Source organism: Stegostoma tigrinum, chromosome 14, assembly GCF_030684315.1.
Source record: "Stegostoma tigrinum isolate sSteTig4 chromosome 14, sSteTig4.hap1, whole genome shotgun sequence".
Lineage (NCBI taxonomy): Eukaryota > Metazoa > Chordata > Chondrichthyes > Orectolobiformes > Stegostomatidae > Stegostoma > Stegostoma tigrinum.
In genome coordinates, this window is record NC_081367.1 from 48,923,387 (window position 1) to 48,939,976 (window position 16,590).

General features: G+C 42.3%; 1 protein-coding gene across 1 annotated transcript in view; it reads right to left on the reverse strand.

The window, feature by feature from the left end:
• cpdp (CPD photolyase) overlaps positions 1 to 268 on the reverse strand; it is a 33,168-nt gene extending 32,900 nt beyond the window's left edge. Inside the window, exon 1 of the mRNA XM_059651128.1 lies at positions 166 to 268. The gene's annotated coding sequence lies outside the window, so the exon portion shown is untranslated. The remainder of the gene's footprint in view (positions 1 to 165) is intronic.
• Between the last annotated feature and the right edge of the window lie 16,322 nt (positions 269 to 16,590).

Consider the following 16,590-nt stretch of genomic DNA (forward strand, 5'->3'; position numbering starts at 1 on the left):
GTTATCTGAGTCTCTGGATTAACAGTCTAGTGATACCACTAGGCCATTGCCTCCCATGCCGTATCAGCACTCACTCGCCCATCAATAAAATCATTACAGTAACAGATAAACACAGCTCCCAGCTGCATCTCCCTTATCTGTAGTTAGCCTCCCAGTTTTACTTACCTGCTCTGAGTTGCCAGCGACAGGCGCTGTTGACCTGCTATTGCTGTCAATTTGCACTCTTTTCCACAAAAGCTAACATTGGAACGTTGTATAACTTTTTCAGTTATGCAATTCCAGTGGGCATGCGCAGCACCCAGACACCAGCTTCCGCATGAGATCGCTGACAGGTTGGAAATTGTTCTGCTGGTTGTATGAATTTTAAATTGATCTGCACATTTTCTTCTTAGAGAATATACGCAGCATATTCTACTGCATGCTAAATAAACCCTGTAAATGCTAATAAACACCATAAACTATAAAGCTAATAAGGAGCCAAAATAATAATGAATGAAAAATGGACAATTCAGTCACAACACCAAAACTTTTCCTCTACTGCCCCCTTCGCTGGCGATTGCAAACCAGAAACTCCTGCTACTCGTTGATTCTTTGTTGCAGAACAATTCAGTGCATGGGTGGACGAAATGATTGTATTTGTGGATTTTGGAGTCGCAGGAGAAACAACTGCGCTTAGTGCAGGCAGCAGCCGGCGGTATCATTAAGCAATGCAAAATCAACTTTATTCTTGTGTAGTGGCACTTGTGAGACTTCTGTCTCCAGCTTTTATGTCTCCGGAAAAAATACAAAGAGCTGCGGATGCTAGAAATCCGAACCAAAAATAAACAGAAACTCAGCAGGTCTGGCAACATCTATGGCGAGAAAGCAGAGTTTCGGCCTTCAAATGTTACCTCTGCTTTCTCTACACAGATGCTGCTAGATATGCTGAGTTTCTCCAGCAATCTCTGTTTTTGTTTATGTATAGGAAGCCTCAACGAATCAAAGTTCAGGTAACCTGCTCTAACAAGATAAAGAACTGTTTGCATTTATATAGCACCTTCATGTCCTAAATTGCTGGTCGTGAGCCACGTGGTCTGAAAGAAAGGCCAGGTTGCAGCCGGTTGCGTTGTTCTGAAGTGTGGTAGCTGTTGGAATGTACAGAATATGTAGTCACAGAATTTAGGTCAGTTTTAGACTGAGAAGCACAAAATAAGTACTTCTTTTGAAGTCTTTTGCTCATTCCTAATTGAATCGCCAGCAAAAATTAAGCACAATAATGGAAGTCTGAAATATTTGCTGAGTTCAGAAATGAGAGGGGTTCTTGCAGCTACCGAGAAAACTCGAACAGGAGTAAAAAGATTAGGTGCAGGAAGGGTGATTCCAGTGTGAGGTAAGACATTCAAGACTGAGGTGAGGAGAATTTTTTTTTCCACAGAGTGATGATGAAATAGCTCCACAGAGGCTAGTATCCTGTCACCAAGGCACCCTTTATTTACACATGCACAGTACATGACACTGACCAGCTAGTTCAGAACTGGCTCCAAGAAAACAGAATGCCACACTCCCGTTTATATCTGTCAGCTAGGACTCCCTGATTGGACCAGGTTAACAGCCCCAGACAGGGAATTCTTTCTATGAGATCCACCTCGTTCCAACTCCTACGTCCCTCCTCTTCTACTTCCGGGAATGTTGGCTCATTCTTTTTTCCTGTAGCTTCTCCTGGGGCGTTTTCACACAAAGTCCAGTTCCTGTGACTCAGATATTGGTGGTGTGCACTGGACTTTAGACTGCCTGTTGTGCTCGGATCACCTTGGCTGAAATTCATCATGGTAACAAGCATTGAAGCTGTGACATCTGCCATGTCCATCTCGTTCTGAGAGGTTTCCTTGATGCTAGGGAGGTGGGGAGGACCCGCTGATTCCGACAGCTTGGTGGATGTTCTGAGGGCCTGGTATAAGGGGGCATGAGAAAACCTTGGCAGATAGGATCAAGGACAACTCCAAGGCTTTTTACATGTATGTGCAGAACAAGAGAATGACCAGAGAAAGGGTGGGGCTGATCAAGGAGTGTAAAGGGAATTTGTTCACGGAGCCTGAAGAGGTAGGAGGCCCTTAATGAGTGCTTTTCTTCGGTATTCACAACTGAGAGGGAACTAGTTGTAGAGGAGGACAGTGTGGAACAGGCTGGTAGGCTAGAGGAGATCGATGTTAGTAAGGAAGATGTCCTAGGAATTTTGAGGAACTTGAAGATAGCTAAGTCCCTCGGACCTGATGGGAGTTATCCAAGGATTCTATGGGAAGCGAGGGAAGAGATCGCAGGGCCTTTGGTTAGGATCTTTTCATCCTCACTATCCACGGGTATAGTGCCGGAAGATTGGAGAGAGGCAAAAGCCATTCCCTTGGTCAAAAAAGGAAATAGGTATAACCCCGGAAATTGCAGGCCAGTTAGTCTTATGTCAGTACTGGGAAAATGATTGGAAAGGGCTCTGAGAGATAGGATTTTTGATCACAGTTTGATTAATGATAATCAGTATGGATTTGTGAGGGATAGAGCATGCCTCACAAACCTTATTGAATTCTTTGAAGAGGTGACCAAACACGTGGATGAAGGTAGAGCAGTGGCTGTGGTACACATGGATTTAAGTAAAGCGTTTGATAAGGTTCCCCATGGAAGGCTCCTGCAGAAAGTAAGGAGGCATGGGAAAGGGGGAAATGTGGCAGATTGGATTCAGAATTGGCTGACCCTTAGAAAACAAAGGATGGTAGTGGATGGAAAATATTCAACATGGTGCTCAGTTATGAGTGGTGTACCACAAGGCTCTGTTCTGGGTCCTCTTCTATTTGTGATTTTTGTTAGTGATTTGGATGAAGGAGTGGAAGGGTGGATAAGTAAGTTCTCGAACAATACGAAGGTGAGTCGAGTTGTGATAGTGCAGAGGGCTGTTCTAGGTTACAAAGAGGCATTGATAGGACTCACAGCTGGACTGAGAAGTGGCAGATGGAGTTTAACCCTGAAAAGTGTGAGGTGATTCATTTTCAAAGGACAAACTTGAAAGCAGAATGCAGGGTTAACTGAAAGATTCTTGGCAGTGTGGAGGAGCAGAGGGATCTTGGGGTTCATGCCCACAGTTCCCTGAAAGTTGTCACCCAGCTGGATAGAGTTGTTAAGAAGGCATATGGTGCGTTAGCTTTCATTAATAAAGGGATTGAGTTCAAGAGCCTTGAAGTTATGCTCAAGCGATATAAAAACCTGGTTCGGTCGCATCTGGAGTATTGTGTCCATTTCTGGTTACATCATTACAGGAAAGATGTGGAAGAGTTGGAAATGGTGCAGAGGAGATTTACCAGGATGTTGCCTGGAATGGAGGGAGGGTCTTACAAGGAAAGGTTGAGAGAGCTAAGACTTTTCTCTTTAGAATGGAGAAGGATGAGAGGTGACTTGATAGAGGTGTACAAAATGATCAGAGGAATAGATAGAGTAGACTGTCAGATACTTTTTCCTAGGGTGGAGGTAGCTATTACGAGGGGGTATAGTTTTAAAGTAAGTGGAGGTAGATACAGGGGAGACGCCAGAGGTAGGTTCTTTACTCACAGAGTGGCCGGAACGTGGAATGCATTGCCAGAGAGGGTAGTGGAGTCGGCCTCATTAGGGGCTTTTAAGTGGCTATTAGATAGGCATATAGATGATAGTATAAGGTAGGGGTTGATGTTAGATAGACCATAGGGTTAGGATAAACGTTTGGCACAACGTTATGGGCCGAAGGGCCTGTACTGTGCCATACAGTTCTATGTTCTATGTTTTGTTCCTGCCACGTTTGTGAGTTTGTAGCTTTTATGTGGTCCATGTGCTTGTTCAGGACCGATTCCCCTACCCAAAGTTGCACATTGAGAGACCTGACCACTTGTCAACCGTGCCACCTTGCCCATGCAGGTCCGTTACCATGGTTTTGTCACCAAACTTCATCCCGTGAAGTAAACTGCCTCTCTCACTTGGAGGAGTCTTGTGTCTGGTATTGATATTCCTGGTGCCATCTCACCCTTCCAGCCAGGTGCAGGAAGATCAAGTTTAACCTGGTGCAGAGTGTTCTTCCCATTAGCAACGGCGCTGGAGCAGTTCCTGTTGTTGCTTGAGGGTGCGTCTGATAATCAAATAAGTTTTGTATCAAGTGAAGCTGTAGCCTGTTTCTTTAAGCCTGTATTCAAAGTTTTAACCGTTCTTTCTGCCAGAACATTGGATAAAGGATGGTATGGAGCTATCCTTACCTGCTGAATGCCATTCAATTTTAGGGAACACTCAAATTCCCTGCTGGTAAATGAAGGCCCCTTGTCTGTGATAAACACTCGTGGAATTCGTGTATTGCAAAAGATGCTCGCAATTTTCAATTGTCATTCCCACGTTTGATGAATGAACTTCATGTCTGTCTGACCACTTTGAATGGGCATCCATTAGTGTAACTAAGTCAGGGCTTACCCGGCTGTTCCCACAAATATGAGGGAGCTGCTGGCTGCAATATTTGTCCTTGTTGGCATTCTGGGCACTGCCCCACCAATGGCTATGTCAACATCCAATCCTGGACACCAGACATAACTTCTTGCCAACATTATCATTTTGGAAACCCCTGGATCACCCCTGTGGAGTTCATCAGTATCAGGCAGCGACCTTTGCTCAGGACAACCACTCTTGTTCCCCATAATGAAATGCCTTCCAGTATGGTGATCTGGTCTCGCCAGGTCCAGAAAGGTTTCAATTCTGGTTGTGATGACCTTTTTGCTTTCTTCTTCACCATCAGTTGCATTTGCATTTGCATTTGGCCTCCCGGACGGTGTTCCAGCTTGTAATTGTATGTACTGAGAATAAGAGCTCATCGTTGAATTCAACCTGAAGCTATGAGTGGCAGAGCCCTATCCTCTTTTATTAGCCCTAACAGGTGTTCATGGTCCATTAGTATTCCTAATTTACGTCCGTAAAGTTATTGGTGGAACTTCCTCACACTAAAGATGATCGCGAAACCTTCCTTCTCTACTGGGGTATCTTTGTTCAGCATCATCTGGATGCATACACCTTTGGGTGTTTCTCTCCTTTGGGTCATCTGTGAACCAACACTACTCCAATACCATACGGGGAGATATCACATGGCAGCAGAAGTTCCTGCTTGTAGTGTGCCAACACTATTGACAACGATAGCTGCTTGTTCACTCCCTGAAGGCTACATCTTGGGTACAAAACCATTTCTAAGGCTGAGCCTTTTTCAATACCAGACGTAAGGGTGCCATGTTGGAGGCCAGGTTATGCATGAATTTTCTGTAATAATTCACCAACCCAAAATAAAGACCTAAGCTCCAGTATCGACATGGGAACGAGGACACCTTTCATCCCTCACCTCATCTTCCAATGGGTAAAACCCGGCCTTATTGTGTCTGTAACCCACATAGGTCACTTGGCATGCTTGGAACACACATTCTTCCCTCCTAAGGCATACACCTGCCTTTAAGGGATGTTTAAACAGTACGTCCAAGTTCTCCAATTGCTCTAAATTTGTCTTCCCTGTTATTAGCATGTCATCCAGGCAAATGGCAACTGGGGTAGTCCTTATAAAATGCTCTCCATGGTCCACTGAAAAAGAGTGCAGGCTGATGATACTCCAAAAGGTAGTCTCGTATATTGGTACATACACTTGTGTGTATTAATTGTAGCTTCTGGGAATCCTAATCTAATCGCAATTGCAATTACACATCGCTCATATCGAGCTTTGTGAAGGACAGCCCTACCCCTGCCAGTTTTGTGGATATGTGCTCCACGTGAGAGTATTTATTGGGTATTTATTATTATATTATTGGGTATTTATCTGGCTGCAAAAAGTGGCTTACTGTTTATTTGAAATCCCCACAAAAGCAAACCAATCGGTTGGGCTTCACAATCAGTATAACTGGTACTGCCCATTTCGCAAACTAGACTGGTTTGATCACTCCTTCGCTTTCTAACTTCCTGATTTTTGCCTCTAACTTTGCACATAAGGGAAATGGCACTGGCAGGCCTAGTGTAATCACGGAATTGCTTCCTGGTGAACACCTAAGGTGGCCTTGGGTCCTTTGATATTCCCTCGATCCTTCTGAAAAAATTCCATGTATTTGATTAAGACTTCACTCAGGCAGTCATTTTCTAATCGAAAAATGTTGAGTAAATCAAGTTGAATCTTTCTCAACCAATTTTGCCCCAATTAGCTTGTGCCAGAGCCTTTTAATACAATCAGTGGTAACTGAACCAGCTGCTTCTCATAAAAGATTGGAACTGAAGTTGTAGCCTTAATCTGCAGAGGTTCCCTGGTATATGTTCTCAGCCTGGCCGAAGTCTTCAACAGAATTGAGGATTGGAGTCCAGGTGAATTTTAATAAAGACTGGCTCCGCAATCACTGATATAACCACTCTGGTATTGACCTCTGTTAGAACCGGGTCAGCATTTAACCAGATGTTTATTTTGATTGGTTCTGATTTGGATATTGCTAAGCAATTTAACTGTTCCAAACCAGCTGTAGGGAGACTTTCCAGGGTGTGCAGTCTCCTGGACACTGGCCTATGAGTTCGCTTCCTCAATTCATGCCTAATGGGACTGTTTTGCTGTCTTGAGTCCGGATACCTGCAACAACTACAATGGCCTGCCGGCCCAGATCTTCAAGAAAATTTTAACCATTTGGCCAAAATTTGATTTTGTTTTGGGGTTTTCCAGTGGACTGATGCAGAGTCCCTCTTTTCAGGATATGTCCTGAGTGAAGCTATGCAATTGCTTCACTCAAGTGGTGCCCCTCAAGCTCAGTCAGCCTGGCGAGGGTGTCCCCTTTCTTCAGAATACCCTGTAGCTCCCAAACTCCACTTGGCCGCATTTTTGAATGACGAAACCAGTTAGAAGTCTAATTGGGCTTCAGTCAGTAGGCACTTTTGCATGTTAACATCATTAATCCCACATACCACTGGTCTCTCAGCAGTTCACTTAGGGTTAAACCAAAAGCACATACCACTGCCAGTTGCCTTAAACTCATCAAAAATCCTGATATGGATTCCCTGGTTCCTGAACTGCCAAGTAAACCAGTAGCATCTCAGAATTAGAGGAAACTTGGTGTTGTAATACTCCTAAGCTAAATCCATCTACTGTTGCAAGGTTTTAGCATCTGGTGCCTCAAGGAAAGTTAGACTTCTAATAACCAAAGAAACTGCAGGTGGCAAGCTGTCAGGAGAGTTACTTATTGCTTTTCATCTGTGTCAATGTCATTTGCCTGGAAAAATTAATGCATTCTTTCCACATATTGGGCCCAATCTTCGATGGCTGGATCAAATGAGTTAAACTTCCCAAATAACGGCATGACACCAGACATGCTTTCCCCAATTTAAAGATGACTGTTGTGAGAAAATCTCTTCAGGGGCATGTTTTTTGAATCTCTTCGCCAATGAAATAACTCGACAAAGGCAGGTATCCCATCACCAAATGACCTTTTATTTAGATGTGCATTGTACACGACATTGGCCCAACTAGCTCAGAGCCAGCTCCTGGAGTGAGCAGAACCCCTGACACTTCTGTTTATATGTCATCCAGGACCTACTGATTGAGCCAGGTTAACAGCCCCAATCAGGGGACTCATTTTCTGTGTTCTCCTCCTGCTTGGCCTTGTTCCAATCACCGCAGCTACCATTGAAAGTGGTCGAGGCCGAAACATTGTATGAGTTCAAGAAGGAGTTGGTAATAGTATTTGGGGTGAATGAGGTCAAAGGATATGGGGGATGAACAGTAACAGCCTATTGAGTTGGATAATTAGCATGGTGACAATGAATGACCTACTCATCCTAATTTAGAGCTTTCTTTTAAGAGAGAATACTTAAGTCAGTCAACAAATCAGGCAACATTGATGGAGAGAGAAATACGGAGATAATATTTCAAGCCCATGACCTTTTACCAAACAAGTCTAGATCATTGGCTTGGAATTGATAATGTGATATTAATATTGCAAAAAAAATTCAAATAAAATGTGCTTGTCATGAAAAGACAGATCTTTGCACACGGCAAATGTGACCTGACAAGCCTCTTCAATGGTTTGCAAATTAATTTTAAAAAAGGAGAATTTGAAAGAAATTTAATCTGCAAGTAGATTTGCAGCAGTAAAAATGTTTACATAAACATTTACATCAGTCTGGTCAAAGTCTTGAGCAAACTATCACGGTATTCTTGGAACTTCACGTGAAAGTTGATTACACTAACAATAAAATTTTAAAAATATATAATTTTTCAGCAGAGTAATTAAAATAGAATGAGTCCAAACACAGATAAATTATGGAGTGTTTTGGACACAGCTGTTATGACTAAAACATTATTCATTGTACATGCTCAAAGTACAATTTATTCCAATATGGAGAGGTAGATAGTCAAGGGGGGGGCAAGGCAATGAGACCATACGATCGCAGGATGAAGGAGCAGAAGTAGGTCATTCAGTAACTAGTGAGGCACGTTTCGGGCCTAGACCCTTCATCAGAGAGGGGGATGGGGAGAGGGAACTGGAATAAATAGGGAGAGAGGGGGAGGCGGACCGAAGATGGAGAGTAAAGAAGATAGGTGGAGAGAGTATAGGTGGGGAGGTAGGGAGGGGATAGGTCAGTCCAGGGAAGACGGACAGGTCAAGGAGGTGGGATGAGGTTAGTAGGTAGGAGATGGAGGTGCGGCTTGGAGTGGGAGGAAGGGATGGGTGAGAGGAAGAACCGGTTAGGGAGGCAGAGACAGGTTGGACTGGTTTTGGGATGCAGTGGGTGGAGGGGAAGAGCTGGGGCTGATGCTGCTTGGCCTGCTGTGTTCATCCAGCCTCACATTTTATTATCTTGGAATTCTCCAGCATCTGCAGTTCCCATTATCTCTCATTCAGTAACTAGTGTCTGCTCTGCCATTCAGGGAACAAAGAACAAAGAAAATTACAGCACAGGAACAGGCCCATCGGCCCTCCAAGCCTGCACTGATCGAGATCCTCTGTCTAAGCCTGTCATTTATTTTCTAAGGGTCTGTATTCCTTTGCTCCCTGCCCATCCATGTACCTGTCCAGGTAAATCTTAAAAGACACTAATGTGTCTGCATATACAACCTCCGCTGGCAACACGTTCCAGGCATCCACCACCCTCTGTGTAAAGAACTCGCCACGCATATCTCCCATAAACTTTCCTCCTCTCACTTTGAACTCATGACCCCTAGTAATTGAGTTCCCCACTCTGGGGAAAAAGCTACTTGCTATCCACCTTGTCTATACTCCTCATGATTTTGTAGACCTCAATCAGGTCGCCCCTCAAACTCTGTCTTTCTAATGAAAATAATCCTAATCTACTCAACCTCTCTTCCAACCACCCTCCATATCAGGCAACATCCTGGTGAACCTCCCCTGCACCTTCTCCAAAGCATCCACATCCTTTTGGTAATGTGGCGACCAGAACTGTAAACAGTATTCCAAATGTGGTTGAACCAAAGTCTTATACAACTGTAACATGACCTGCTAACATGACCTGAAATCATGGCTGATCTAACATCTCAAACGCAACCTTCCGGCCTTTTCTCCATAAGCCTTGAATCTCTCACTGATTAAAAATCAGTCACTCTCAGCCTCCTCAATAGCCCTTTGTGGTAAAGAATTCCACAGATTCACAACTCTCTGAGAGAAGAAGTCTGCCTCATCTCTATCTTAAGTGTATGACCTTGGTGGGCTGAATGGCCTTCTTCCACACTGTAGGGATTCTATGAAATGTGTCATAGGAACATGGTCTTTCTTGGTTAGCAATTCCTTAAGGACCATTTTAATTAACCTTCTATCTCTGATAGGTACTTAAATAGGAAGGGTTTAGAGAAGTATGGGCCAAATGCTGGCAAATAGAACTAGATCAGTTTAAGGTATCTGGTTGGTATGGACTAGTTGGACCGAAGGGTCTGTTTCTGTGCTGAATGACTCTGAGTCCATTCCTTATTCTGAGATTATGCCCTCTGGCGCTAGACTCTCCCACAAGGAGAAGCAACCTTTCTGCATCTACTCTGTCAAATCCCTTAAGAATCTTATACATTCAATGAGATTACCTCTCATTCTTCTATTTCCAATGAGCGTAGGTCCAATCTACCCAATATCTCCCCATAGACTGTCCCTCCACACAGGCATCAGCCTAGTGAAAGTTCTTTGGACTGCCTCTAATGCCAGTATATCTTTCTTATGTTCAGGGGCTCAAAACTGTTCACAGTGTTCCAGATGTAGTCTGATGTGTGTCTTGTACAGAATTGGAAAACCTCCACACTGTCATGATAATGCAAAGAACTGAGGGTGCTGAAGATCTGAAACAAAAACAGAAATTGCTGGAGAAACTCAACAGTTCTGGCAGCATTTGTGGAGACGAAGCAGAGTTAACATTTTAAGTTTAATGACACTTTTTCAGAACTGAAATTAGGTTGGAAAAGGTGGTAGTTTGCTGATGACAGGGGGTGGAGGTAAAGGGAAAGAGTGGGTAACTGGAGATGGAGACAGAGAGAGACAAAGCAAGTTAGGCAGACAAGGGGATGATAATAGAAAGCCAGGGAAGGGGGAAAGCTGATAATAGAGACAATGAGCAGTTCAAAGGAGTTTTACTGTACTGAAAGCAGCTCATATTATGACGGGGTTGGAATGCAGGTTATAAAGGACTGGGAAGAAGGCTCTAAAATTATTGAATTCAGTACTGAGCCCTGAAGGCTTCAGGGTTCCCAAGCACCAGATGAGATGCTGTTCTTCCAGCTTGCACTGAGCTTTGCTGGAGCACTGCTTCCCACCATCCCCCTCCCCTGTCATCAGCGTGAATACCACCTGGGCTCTATAAGACCATAAGAAATAGGAACAGGAGCAGTCCATTTGGCTTCTTAAGCCTCTACTTCCATTGCATTGGATCATGGTTGCCCTGGCACTCCTCATGTCCACTTTCCTACCCTTGGTTTCCCTACTTATCAAGAAGCTATTTATCTCAGTCTCAAATATACTCAAGGACTCTGCCTCCACAGCTCTCTATAGCAAGGAGTTCCAAAGACTCACCACTTTCTGAGAGAAGAAATTCTCTCTCATCTAAGTCTCAAATTGGCACTGATTTATTCTGAGACTACACTCTCTGGTCCTAGATTCTTCCAAGAGGGAAAGCATCCTCTCAGTATTTACCCTATCGAGTATCTTAAGAATCCCTTAATATGCTTCAATGAGATTGCCTTTCATTCTTCTAAACTTCAGTAATTACAGTTCCTAATTTGTGTAGCCTTTACTCATAATACAATCTTTTCCTATCAGGTATCATTTAATGAACATTCTCTGAATGGCCTCAAATGAAATAATGTCTTTCTTCTTAATGAGGGTGCCAAACTTGCTGTCAGTAGTCCAGATGTCTCACCAGCACCTTGTACAGTTGCAGTAAGATTTTCCTACTCTTAAACTACAACTCCTCTAAAACAAGGATCAATATTACATTAGCTTTCCTGCTTACGTACTACACCTGTGTGCTACCTTTCTATGTTTCATGTACAAATGTACACAAGTTCCTTTCATTTTAGCCTACTGCAGTTTTTCTACATATAAATCACATTATGTTCTTTTGTTCTCCCTTCCAAAATGAACGTCTTCACATTTTCTTCTAATAATATTCCATTTGCCAACATTTTGCCCACTTACTTAAACCATGAATGTCTCTCTATAAACTGTTTGTATCCTTCTCAGTCTGCCTCTCCACCTACTGTTATGTTGTCTGTAAATTTGGCTTCAGTACATTTGTGCCCTTCAACCATGTCATTAATTTATATATCGTAAACAGTTGTGGTCCCAACACCAATCCATGTGGAATCCCACTGGCCATGGGTTGCCAGACTGAAAAAGAACCCCTTGCTGTTTCCTGCCCATGAGCCAATTCTCTTCCATGCAAATATGTTACCTCCAACATAATGGAATTTTGTCTTATCACTTAACCTTTTGTGAGATACTTTGTTGAATGCCTTCTGGAAGTCCAAATACAACACAAACACTGGTCCCCCTCTATCCATTCTGGTTGAGACTTACTTGAAAAATTCTAAATAATTAATAAGACATGTTTTCCCTTTCATGAAGCCGTGCTGCCTCTGCTTGTTGAGATTATTATCTTCCAAATGTTCTGCTATTACTTCCTTAATAATTGATTCCAGTACTTTTCCAACAACAGATGTTAAGCTAGTTAGCCAACTTTTGCCTCCCTCCCTTTTTGAATCAGGGAGACACGTTAGTAGTTTTCCAATCCTCTGGTGCTTCTCCAGAATCCAACAATTTTTAGAAGATTACAATCAATGCATTTGCTGTCTCAGTCGGTACCTCTTTTAGGATCCTAGGATATAAGCCATTGGGCCAAGGGACCTATTTGCCTTTAGCCCCATTAGTTTCTCAAATATTGCACCTCTAATGATGGTGGTGATACTTAATTACTCCCCCATATTCTTTAGCATGAATGGAATCTTCAAAGTAGCTTCCACAATAAAGACTGATCCAAAAGACCTGTTAATATCCAAAATATCCCTGTCATTTCCTTGTTCCACAAAAGCATCTCTCCAGAATCATTTTCTTAAGGGCCTACATTGACTTCGACCTCTATCTTTGGTTTCATATATTTAAAGAAACTTGTATTGTCCTTCCTTCCCCAATACTGGTGCCATGAATTCGAATCCATTTCTCCCACGCCACTCTGAGACATGAAATTTTGTGACCCTCTGCCAATTCGCTCATGGCTCAGATAGTCACCCTGAAATTATTACATTTTGGGTTCTGCTTTGTAATTAAACCCCTAGCTGCTCATATTGTCTCAGCAGAACCTTTTTCCTCTTTCTACCCATTTCATTGGTTCCTATGTGGACCACAATAACTGGATCTATCTCTTCCCACTCCAAATTCCTCTGCAGCCAAGAAGAGATATCCTGATTCCAGGCGCCAGCCAAGCAAGACAGCCTTTGGGAATCTAGATTCCAGCCACAGAGAACAGTGTCAATTCCTCTGACTATACTATTCCTATTACAACTACACTTTTCTTTTCTCCCCCCTCTTGAATGGCTCCCTGTACCATGGAGCTGTGGTCAGTTTACTCGTCCTTCCTGCAGCCCTTGCTCTCATCCACACCCGGAGCAAAAATCTCAAATCTGTTAGACAAGCTCAAGGGCTGAGGCTCCTTCAGCATTCACCTCCTGGATCCCTTTACTGCCTCGCTTGTAGTCACATTCTTCTGCCCCGACCACTGACCGAATTCAAGATAGTTAATCTAAGGGGTGTGACTGTCAAACAGTGTCCAGGTAACTCTCCCCTTCCCTTATGTGTTGCAGTGTTTGAAGCTCATCAACTCTGAGCCTGAGTTCCTCAGGCATCCAATACTTACTCCAAATGTGGTCACTATGAACCACAGTGGGGCCCATTAGCTCCCACATCATGTAGTTACAACACATCGCTTGTCCCTGCATCTCTCTTTACATAGTTGTTGATTTGTTTTAAGGAATCCGACTGTCTTGTTGTTTGTAACCTGTAAATATTTTTCCTTTACCTTCAAGTAATCTAAAATGAATAGTTATATTAGCAGCCAGTGAACTTACAGTTTTCCTGTGATATCACTTTTTACACCGGAACCTCTTGGGCTTCAATTTATTCTGTTAGAAGCACCTTATAAATTATGACCCTAGAAAAGATCTCTTTGCCTCTGCACTGAATTCCCGTGCTGCCTCCAAATCCCTCAACCATACACTCATTTGGGCTATGTCTCACTCTGGATACAATCCCTCATTCCTGACCATGCAGAGCTTATCAAACTGTCTATGCCCCTTACCGCACTCTTTATGTCATCCTCAACACTTGCCTTCCCATTTATTTCTGTATCATCCTCAAACCTTGCTACAGTACATTGTGCTTTGACACACTGGATCAATATATTATGCCTTTGTAATAGCACACTCATTCACAATGAAATTTGTGTGCAGCAAAAATGTAATTCTTCATGTTGGTGTCTTGAAAAAAGACCTATTGTACATTTCACTATATGTCTGCAAATGGAGGTTAAAATTATTTGTGATGAGTTTTAAAAATCCGATAAATAGATAAGACTTAACAGTTCATTGATTACATTTCCCTCAAGCAGACACACGAAGTGTACAGTAAATTAAAATATCTATCAGTTAATACATGATTAGGTAAAATTTTCAAACATGAACTTTTATGAACATTTTATTTTGTACAGTTAAGCATAAACTTGTTAAAGATATCTATGTGAGAGATTATTCAAAGCACATGATAGAAGGAACAAAATGCAACTATCTTCAGTGAATTTATTATTACTAATGCAGTTAACAATGATTACTGTTCTTTTTCTTGCTAGCATGCTGAGATGAATTTAGAGATATCTCACTACTGTATTGAAAAACTGAACAAAGAATGTATGTTACTTATGTACCTTGCTTCTGCTTAGTGTAGGGGCTTGATGGATTTTTAGGCCTTCAATTAACATGCTCAACGCATTAATATCTCTTTATCTCTAGTTCCCTGTCTACCTGGACGTCAGCAAATGTCAACATCAAGACCTGTTTTTAATCGGGAGTAGGTGCAATAGATGACGTCCGGAAATTAGCCTCTTCCAGGTGTATTCACACTGAAATATCACAGCAGGGATAATTCCACCCCTGCCCAACACCCAAAAATAGCACTGTAAAATGCTCTCCTGTTACAATGCTTGTGGCACAATGATAGTGTCTCTATCTTTGAGCTAAAAGGCTTGGGCTCAAGCCCCATCAGCTCCAGAAGTGTGTAATAACATCTTTGAACAAAAGATTGATTAGAAGATATCTAAAATGCTCTCTTTTGGTCTCAGGAAAACTGGTGTCTGCTTCCAGTGAAGGTGCATCTGGCTGGAAAATTCTGGATGCCCAGGTAATTAAAAACAACTGACAAAGAGAATCTTGAAAGAAGATCAACGAGCCACAGACAAGATAATGAGGAAGTGGTCTTGAGAATTGTGAAAAATGGCAAGAACATTTAGCAAACTTTCAAGATCTGCTCAAGCGGACAGATTAGTTGGAAGGGGAGGTAGCAGCAGAACTTGGAGGAGGCAGCCAGGTGGTTAAGGAGAACATGACAAAGGAGACACACCTAATAAAAAGCCCTTATACAATCTAGTGGGAAGAAGCCATTGATGTCTGACATATGTATCAGCAGATGCTCTTCATTGGATAAGGAAAGCTACCAGCAGGAGGAAAAGTAGCAAAGCACGAATTCTGACAGTCAACTGGGTACTAGATTTCAACTAGAAATGTTAATTGAACTCAGGCTACATGGCTGTGTAGATGCACCTGATCAAGGCAAGGTAGTTCTGTCCATTCAGGGAAAGACACCTGCTTCTTAGATGTTCTAAGCACTCACAGTCAGATTAACTGACATTAAAATTGCATTCTTCTCTGAATATTGCCCCTTACTGGCTGACTACCACCTAAAAGAATACAGGCATCGGGGGCTGGGGCAGGGGATGTGGCGAGCCGATGGCAGAGAGTAACGTAAGTAAAATGTATAACTGTTGGCCCCAGAAAGACTGAGGAATATAAAAAATGGTTTGGAGACATCTGAGTCACCAAAGCACTTAAAAGAAACAATCAAGCTCGATGTTGAGGTTCTTCAGCCTCAAAGATGTTCAGAAGTTGAGAGAGACGATGAGGAAGAGAGAGAGAGAGAGAGAGACAGACAGAGGGACATGAACCAACTCCAGAAAAGTGTTTAGAATCTGCTTCTTCTGTAATGGAGTCAATGTTGAGGAGAATCTTGAAGATGTGATGAGTAAGCAGGCCTCATTTCTATTCCTCAGAGAACTCTAAGATAATTATATCAGTCAGGTACCACTCCGTGGAGCCAAACATGACCTGTTTATATCTTGGCAGTCATACCAAATGAATATCAATTTACCCATTTCACTACTACTGTTAATAGAAGAGTTAATCCATTTTCTTTATGCCAAAAGAACATAAGAAATGAGAACATTATAAAATGTATAATCTACTCAGCCCCTCAATCCTGCTCCACCATTTGACATGCTAATAGTTAATCTTTAGCTTCAAATTTATTTTCCCGCACTTTCTACGTATCTCACGATTCCCTGAGTACTTCAATCTTAAATGTACTCAGACGTGTAGCATCTTCAACCTCTGGGGTACGCAGTTCCACAGATTCACAATATGTTGAGGGAAGATATGTGTCTTCATGTCAGTCCTAAATAATCAACTGTTCTGAGAGTCTAATGAAATTTCCTGAGTTGCTGAAAATTTTTGACCCCTTAAAATTAATATCCATGAATGTAAAAGTGAAACCTAGAAAAACATTTTTGCGTGAGCACTTATCAGCAGCAAACAAAAATGAAAATGTCATAAACACCTTGTATAAGCTGAACTTTCATGAGGTTAAATGAATATATTACAGGCAAAAGTCCAGATGGAAACATGATGAAGTAAACACAATTATGGAGCATTGCTCAATGTCCCAGGGTATAATAAAAGAAAGTTAGTTTAGTATTTAAAAGACAACATTCATTGGGTGTGCTCAAAACATTGTTTGACTCTTC